Genomic DNA, 9,742 nt, shown 5'->3' with positions numbered 1-9,742 from the left:
GGGCAACTAACTTTTCAAAAGACCCGATTTGAGGAATGGCCCTCTGCAAGTGCTTTGCCAGATGACAGGATGCTGCCAGAGCTGGAACAGATGACAGGATGCTAAGAAGAGAAAGTCTACAAAACACAGTCCTTCAGGAGACAAGCCTCAGATGCAGAGTTTATTCTCTAAGAAGTTTTGAGCTAGGTTGAATAATGAGTAGCAAAGAAATGAGAAACTTACATTTCCATCCACCCAACTTTATGACATTTTTCATAAGGATTATTTCTCAAAATACCTTCTGGTAAGAACATTTGTACCCAGATCTTTATAACCAGAAGAATTAATAATTACCTTTTTATGAGAGGCGGGCAAATAACACTAGGGACAATGCAGCCCTAAAATTGAGGGCCTGGGCCTGAACTTGCCAACTTCACCTCTGTTTTCCATACTTGCTAATTAGGTCATTAGTGCCTTTGGACTCAAAAAGCTGATATTTCATTCGGGCAACAGATGGGAACTGGACCTTTAATAATTTGCTACTGAGTAAAATTCAGAAAAAAATATTTGCATTTTTACTTTTTAAATTACTTTAATTCTGAAAGTTAAAGTGAAATACATGAATCACATAAAGTTCTTAATTATAACCCTTAAGCCTATTACCACAACTCATGCCTGTCATCCTAGCCCTGGGAAGGCAGAGGTACAAAAATCACTCCAAATTCAAGGTCACCGTGGGCTACAGAGTGGCACTCTGTCTCAGTCCATTCGTTCACACAAACATCAAACAGTCCACTATAGAGCAGAGTTCATAATGCAGAATGTGTGATTGCTATCTAGGGCAGGGACTTTTTTCACACCCACAAAGGAAACTCCATGTCCTGTATCTTTAGCAACAATCCCCTGTAAGCCCTAACCTGAAATCCACTGTCCCCAGATCCACTTCTGAACATTCCCTACAAATCAAATGAGGCCGCACGTGTGTGTGTGTGTGTGTGTGTGTGTGTGTGTGTATCTGTGTTTAATGATGTGGTATCTGGTTTATTTTATAGTCTTGTTGAGGCTCTTAAATGTTGTAGCGTTTCTGTAATTTTTTCCATTTTTATTATGATTAAAATACAAATAAAATTTAATCCTTAAGTCCACAGTTCAGTGGTTTTAAATATACTTGTGCAATGTGCAGCTACTGCTGTTACACCTCAGGTTCCCTCCCCAACCACGCACTCCCTGTTCCTCTTCATCCCTGGCTCCAGGCACCCACCTTGCAACTTCTGTGCCTTGAAGCTGCTCTGGGGACCTTGGGTAGTGGTGTCTCTCAACACTAACACATTTCAGAGAATAGGCGGAAACCAGACCAGGCCCCTCTTTGCCCATCTATTTATCATTATGGGTACAGTTTACTGTGTATCAGTTTTGTCTGAAACTTCAGTTATTGAAAAACTGGTCACATCTTGGTTGTCCCTGCTGGGGAGAAACACACAGGTGCGCTAGCTGCTAGCCAGTGCTCAGATGAGGAAAGAGTCAAGTGGAGGCCCCGCCCCCGCCCCCGCCCCCACCCAGCCCCCACCCCAGCACCCCTCTGCGCAGGAGTGAGCAGCTCTCTGTCTTTCAAGGAATTGTGTGCTGGGCTAACGTGAAGGAGTTTCTAGCTCTTTCCTCCTGGACATCCAGTCCTCCTCTTCCTCCTTTTCGATATCAGTGGTATTAGACAAGGCCAGCTCACCAAAATGCAACAGACTTCACACGATCCTCTCCAGTTCTGTGCTTTCATGAGGAGTTTGGCTTCTGATGGTCTGTGACTTTCAATCCCAGCTTGTTTTTAAAGGGTGACATATTTAAAGGAACAAGCATGGCACATACTGGTTTGTGGACCATTTTCCTGTCATAATCTATTTTGAAAGGAAGGTAACATCTTGCCTTCCTGTAGGGCATCATCACCTCCACAGATGACTTTTCTGGTTCCAACAGGAAAACCCAGAGTCATTAGCTACCCTTGTACCCCAGAAATGTAATGTAAACAAACCCCAAATATTTAAGATCTGATTTTAATGATTGACTACGGGCTGCAGAGAACTTTCAAGTGTTGGTAGGACTCAGCTGTTCACTAGTGGCACAGGAGGAAGGCAAGGTTTACATTTAAGTAAATGAATCAGTTATTTGAAAAGGCATTAATTAAAACCCTAGGGGATATATATCTATCTATATCTATCTATAGATATAGAGATAGATAGATAGATAGATAGATAGATAGATAGATAGATAGATAGATAGAATTCATATATATCAACATAGTATGTCCATATAAAGTGGGCTATGGTTACTCTTTTCTTTAGTCTTAACTTACAAACTATTTTAGGAAAGGAAAAAGAAATGCAGGGTCTGGGGTCCTGACTCCCCCTACCACCATGAAAGTTTCTACAGGATACCTTTGAGCTCCTTCTGTCCCGACGGGAAGTACTGGCTCAGCTTCAGCCTCTGTGAGAACCACACGCGGGTCTCTGGTTATTTAACACACAGCCCCTTCCAAAGCTTTTACTGAGATCCCTTCCTCCTTCCTATGCTCACCAATACCAAGAGGGCCTCTTGGCTACATGTGGGAGCTGAGGGAAGAAGAGGGCCAGGGAGAAGGGGGTGTGGAAGGGGCCCAGATGTGACTGGACCGGGATGAACGGTTATTGACATACGCGGGATGATGGGTAGTGTTGGCGGTGTCCCTGTGAAATAGCTGAGGAGAGGGAGGACTGCTTCCTGACCTGTCCATCACAGGCAGTATTTCTGGAACCTGTGGCCCTTGTGTTCATGGACGAATTTCCACCCTCTCTCACATCTGGTACACACACTTCCCCAACAAGTCTCGAATGGCAGTTCCTGTCTGGAATACCTTTTGACCCAGACCTGGGTCTTATGGGATAAATGTTTAGAAAAGCAGCACTTAAAATATGTGTTATGACTGCAAAATATTCACAAACACCGCACAAGAGGAACACGTAGAATTAACCGGCCTCGTCCCCTTTGAATTTCTGATTTCACGAGTTTTAGGATTAAAATGTCTGGCAGACACACTGACATGTGGAATCCACATTCTTTCAGGCACACATGCTTTGAGTCATTGGGAAGAAGGCTAGACAGAGGTCCCAAGAATGGTTAACATGCCAGGGCACCCTGACCCTCGTGCAACAGTGCAAGAGTCACGTGGAGGGTGCAGGTCACGGCTCCCTGACCTTCTCTCCTGCTCCTTGGGATGACGGAGGGATCCTCTCACGCCAGGGATGCTTGCACGCTCCCTCAGTGGGCTTGGCAAGCTATGATGGCTCCATGACGCGGACATCCTACTTCTGACCCAGTGCTGGCTTTGAAAGAGTGGGGAGCGCAGGAGTGAGTTCTCATAGCCACATATTCTTGTGTGCACGTGGTCTCCTGACACGTGGTCTCCTGACACGTGCTGTGTAACCTCACCATGTTCTCGAGTTTCTTGTCACGTGTGTTCACATGTATGTGTGCGAGGACAGAGGGACAAGCCATTGGTGAAACCAAGTAGCAGGAAGCTGGAGAGAGTGGGGGGACTCCACAGGCCATGAGAAGGTCTGTAGAACAGTTCTGAAGCCAGCACTCTCTCTCACTTGCAGTCTGTGCAGCAATAGCATTTATACCCTGTCCGTTCAGCTGAGATTTCCCCATCCAAACTCAGCTGGCTCACCGTGGGAAGCAGACCTAAACTCGCTGTTGGTGATCAACACAAGTGAATCTCCTGATAGCACACCTGTGTGAATGCAGAAGCAATGGTTGTCAATCAGCAACAATGCAACACTATCAGCGCAATGAGAGAAAGCCAAAAGGGTGCCTTGGGTGCCCCATGCCACCCACTTATGGGAGCTTTTGTGATATTGCCTTGGGTTTCTTTTTATAAACAAACAAAAAAGCCAAAGATTCCAGGCATACCCCCAATTCTCTCACCTTCCAAAGAGGATCTGAGTGAGGTCCCATTATGAAGGCTGTGAACACACACACACACATTAGTCACAGAGGCACCTCTGTCGAAAGCCTGGAGAGGGACCTGAATCCTAAGGAAAGAACACCTAAAATATGTAGGTGCGAGACTGAGAGAGGTGAACAGGAAGAGACAGGTGTATCTGACTGGCACTGTGTTTAGAAAATAATTATTTTGTTCCCTCTGTTGCCAACTCTAATAAACATTCCCAGCTTGCAGCTTTAAATCACTAACACATCATTTTACCATCATCTGTAAAACGTGTACAGAAGAGTTGGTAAAGTCAATTACAAGGCATGCTTCTTGATATTATAGCCCGGATTATGACAGATCAAACACCATTCTGTCCCAGGAGAACTCTACTTGGACTGGAGCAGGTGCTACCTGAAAAAGGCATGTCACCTCATCATACATAAAATGTCCTGTGGACAATTTCTGAGGAGGAGATGATGAACTAAACCTCAGAATCTGTAAGTCATCACCTTAATTAAATGTTTTCTTGTATAAGAGTTGCTGTGGTCATGGGGACTCTTCACAGCACTAGAAACCTGCTATGGAATATTAGTTTAAGATGTGTTGTTAACAGAGGTTTCTGTCCTGCCCAGTTCTGCAACCCTTCAGTCCCAAAGAAACACACAGAGGTCTACATTAATCATAAACTAAAGAAAATTGAGAATTATGGTCAAGTCCTAACTGGAGTATCTTATGAGTCTTGATCATCTCAGGCAGCATCTTGAATCTGTTCTTGATGTAGAACTCAGACATCTGGGCCATCCGCTCCTATCGGAGATTTCTCAGGATTCTTCCTCGACCAAACCTGATTTTTCTTAACCCAGAATAAGCCCACAGCCTCTCATTTTCTGTGGAAACAAAAGCAAAACTTCTTCTCCAAAGTAACATATCTATTTACTTAAATTTTGAAGTCAAGGTATTTTCAAAATATATATGTTGGATTAATCCAGCAGCATTTATAATCAAATGTCTTTTAGCAGCTGTTGTTCCTTCCCCAGCATTCAAACAAGTCAAAGACAACACAATAACATACAGTATCCAGATTCTCTGTGTATTTTCCATCTTTACGTGGCTCTATTTTAAACTCTATTTCTTTTATTCTTATTTTTAATTTTTGATTTTTTAAGATAGGGTTTATCTGTGTATCCTTTGCTGTCCTGGAACTCCCTCTGCAGATCAGGCTGTCCTTGAACTCACAGAGATCCACCTGCCTCTGCCTCTGCTTCCCAAATGCTGAGATTAAAGCTGTGTACCACTACATCCAACTACTCTCCTTTCTCTTTTTTTAAAAGACTTCATCCTTTTTCTTTTTTCTCTGAAGCCTACATATATTTTTAAACACACTGTAAACAGTTTAGAGGTTTTCTTCGTCTGAATCTATCTTTACTGTATCTGGATATCTCTTTTTTTGACCACATGAGTCTTTACTTTGGTAAGTGATATGGCTAGAATTAATGCCGTGGCTTTGACGGCTGGATCCACTCCATTCCTTAGCTTTCTGAGAATCTAGCTTCATAGTGGAGGTACTGGTGGAAGCCATGTTTATTGTCCAACACTATAGAGTTTCAAGGTCCCTGCCACCACCAAGAAGCATGCTGTTGGTTATTCACAAACACCATTTTTGTTTTGTGGCAGAGCCTCTTAAATGAGCTACAAGGTTTTTTCAGCTAAAGGCAAGTTAGGAAGCCTCTATTTAATGAGATCCATTTGCCTTTAGCAAACAGAGTACACCTGAGAAAATGCTGCTTCCAAGAAGTCACGCTTAAGCGTGTTCTTCTTTATCTAGAATTATTTCCCAAGCTCTCTCACATTTTATGTGGATGTAGTTGTCCACATTGAAGTATTTGTTTAATGATGCAAAGTGTGTTGCATTCTTTTGTTTTGCATTTGTTTAACTCTGTGAAGCTGTGTTACTTTGCTTGTCTAAAACACCTGATTGTCTAATAAAGCGCTAAATGGCCGATAGCCAGGCAGGAGGGAGAGATAAGAGGGGCTGCCAGGTAGAGAGAAGAAATAGGAGGAGAAATCTAGGCACTAGGCTCAAGAGAACAGCAGAAAAAGGAAAAGGAGGATTGAAAAAGGTAAGAGAGGAGGATCCAGGGGCCAGTCAAACAGCCACACAGCCAGCCACGGAGTAATAAGTAAAGAAAGATAAATATTATAAAGAACTGGGTGGCAGCCCCCCCCCAGAGAAAAAAACTACAGAAATACAGAAACCCTAACTAAGACAGTAACCATCAGCTCTCTAATTCAACTAATGACCTAATCAACAAGAGAAAAATCATGCCTGGTACTGGAAACCTGGGACTAGTGAATTCATAGATCTTGGAATAGAGTCTATGACTGCCATTTTACTAAACCGTGGTGGTGGTGGTGGTGGTGGTGGTGGTGGTGGTGGTGGTGGTGGTGGTGGTGGTGGTGGTGGCGGTGGTGGTGGTAAGACTTTAAAAGCCAGAAGACTGGGGAGTTTACTGTGAGATTGTGTCTCCTAGTAATGTCAGAAGTGCACCCATAAAAATCTCACCAGCATGACTTCCTAAACATGAGCTGAAGAAGTACAACAGCAACAGACATGCTCACACGCATGCTCACACGGACAGATAAAACCCACGAGGTCTCAGCCCTACAGGCAAATAAGGAGTACTGAGAGAGAAGAAGACAATCTTCCTTGGGGAAGAGCACGCCAACTAGTTATCCAATACTGAATGATCAGTCCTGAAAACATACATGCAAATAACATTATACAGACCAAGCAGGCTGTACACCTATGTAGTGTGTGTGTGTGTGTGTGTGTGTGTGTGTGTGTGTGTGCGTGCGTGTGTGTGTGTGTGTGTAAGAGGCAAAAAAAAGCAAGGAGGAATATATGGGAGAAATTGGATGGAAGAAAGGGAATGGAAAAATGATGTAACTATATTATACTCTCAAAAAATAATTCAAAAATAAGGGGAAAATATGATAAGTTAAAAATGACAATTGTTTAGTTTTTATTTCTGCAAATGTGTAAACTAAACTAACCAGCTTTTCTGCTCAGTTTATCTTGAAATAAAACTCCCTCCTCAGAGAAAGAAGGAAGAAGCTCTTCCTCTTCCATAAGGAACACAGATTTTTCTGGGAAAATACAAAGGAGAAGATAAGTGTTGACCTTAATTCCCATTCTGTTCTGGTGACTGAGGCGGAAAGGCTGTTGTGAGCTTCCCACACCACCATCCTCGCACAAACTGAGACTTCTCAGTGTCTCAGGCCTTACACGGTGTGATTGTTGAAGCGTAGCTGCACCGTTCCCCGAGAGTCTTAGCAGGCAGGTATTGAAGAGTGTGATCAAGGTACAGAATCACCCCCATGCCCTCCAACACCCACATTTACAGAGTCCAACTGAGAAGCCCACACTGCCACATTCTGTCACAAGAATAAGACCATTGCTCTGGTGGCTGGACCTCCTTTGGCAGATGGCAGCAATGCACCCTCACTCAAGGGCTGGCTGACAGTGACCCTCTGGAATGAAAGGGGACTCTGCAGATGCTGCACAGCTGACAGAAGTTCCTAGGAAACACCACAGAGCCTGGCTGTGTCCAGCTGCGAGTCAGGGATAAGGGCTGGCTGCCTGGAACAACAGAGCTCTGAGATGACTCCAGCCAAGATTTGAATGGCAGATTCAGTCCAAGAAGTGACTGGCTGACACCATCCAGAGAGGAGGGGTAGGGGTCCGAGATTCGCTGAAGAAGACCCAGACTCAAATAGTATGTAAGCACAAACAGCGCCTATTCTGCAGAAATAGTCAGCATGCATGGGTCCATCATCCACACAAAATGGCGATGGCGAGCCTGGACAAAGGCGCCCAGGCTCCTTTAACAAGGAACTTGGGGAATTCTTAGCATGAAGAGCTAATCTTTGCTCTAATTGGTCAGTCAATGAACTGTTACAGGGAGCACATGCTGATTGGCCAGGGCTAGTAACAGCTTTACCCATTGCGGGCTTTTTAGTCATATACGGTTAGTAGCAGCCATATTTTGTAACATTGGGTCCCCCCACACCCGCACACCTAGCTTTATAAGGTCAGGTTTGAAACTGCTTAGCTGATTGGCTAAACTTGGCTGCGGGACTTGCTGGACCCAGGCTTAGGTCATTTTTCTACAATGGAGCTGTTCTGTGTCTAAGATGGAGTCACATTCAGGCCCCTTCAGAGCCTAGAGACAGTGCATTTATTAATCTGGAACCCCACTGAACATGCTTCTAAGTATCTCTTGACTGCACATCATAAACTACACAGTGGGGTCCTTATGAATACCCTCTCCCTGCCCTGTACCTATGAGGACCACTGTACTCCTACACACACACACACGCCCATGTACATGCATGCATGCACATGTGTATGCCCACACAATGCACACACGTGTGCACACATCTACACGCATGCACATGCATGTGCGCACATATGCACACACATGTGCACACATTTGCACATATGCACACATGTGCACACATCTACACACATGCACACGCATGTGCATACACTTACACACATGTACACATGTGCATACACATGCATGCACACCTATGCACACGCGCACATGTACACACATGCACACGCTCACACAATGCACACCCACACACGTGCACACATTTACACACATGCACACGTGCATGCACATGCACGCACGCACACACACACACACACACACACACACACACACACACACACACACACTGGTTCTGGTGACCTTCTGCATAGATGATCCAGCATACATACTCTCTTCCACATTATTGCCATTTCCCAGCTGTATTACACATGAATGAGCCATCGATACTTGGGTTCTCTGCCTGCTCCAGGCTGGATAACTACAGTTCAAACGGCCTCCTTATGTATATACCCATCTGCTTTCCCTCTTGGGTTTCTCCTGCATATCTTTACACCAATCTGCTTCCAATCCCTGTGACAAAAAAAAAAAAAAGACACCTGAAGAAATCAACTTAAAGGAGGAAAAGGAGGGCTGGAGAGATGGCTCAGTGGTTAAGAGCACTGACTGCTCTTCCAGAGGACCTGAGTTCAATTCCCAGCAACCACATGGTGGCTCACAACCATCTGTAATGAGATCTGGTGCCCTATTCTGGCCAGCAGGCACGCATGTAGACAGAACACTGTATACTAAATAAATAAATAAACTTTTTTTTAAAAAAAAAAAAGGAGGAAAGGGAACCCTGGCTCATGTTCTCAGAAGTTTTGGTCCACGGTCCATGGATTCCAGTGATTGGGGGCCTGAGGTCAGGTGGACATCATGGTGAGGAATGTGAAAGACTCATCTCGGAGGTGAGAAAGAAGAGACCTGAGGATGGGGCTGGATTTTGACCATTTGGGACACCTGTGAGGCTAATCCTTCTTAAATGTCACCAACCCATTTCTGCTACACTTGCCACAAGCTATATACATGGCTGTCAGCAGACACTAGCATACAACTTCATGCCAAAAGTTTCTTAACCTTATTCATCATGGTGAGCTTTCTGTGGGTCAATGGTTTTACCCTGTAAAGATTTGTTTCTTGTACTTGTTTAATAAAATGCAGATTGGCCAGTAGCCAGGCAGGAAGTATAGGTTGGGCAATGACAACAGGAGGATTCTGGGAAGAGGAAAGACTCAGTCTGAAGCCATCACCCAGACACGGAGGCAGCAAGACGTGACTGCCTCGCTGAAAAAGGTACCAAGCCACTTGGCTAACACAGACAAGAATTGTGGGCTAATATAAGTTATAAAAGTTAATAAGAAGCCTG

Source organism: Arvicola amphibius, chromosome 8 (assembly GCF_903992535.2).
Source record: "Arvicola amphibius chromosome 8, mArvAmp1.2, whole genome shotgun sequence".
Lineage (NCBI taxonomy): Eukaryota > Metazoa > Chordata > Mammalia > Rodentia > Cricetidae > Arvicola > Arvicola amphibius.
Note: the sequence above shows the minus strand (reverse complement) of the source record.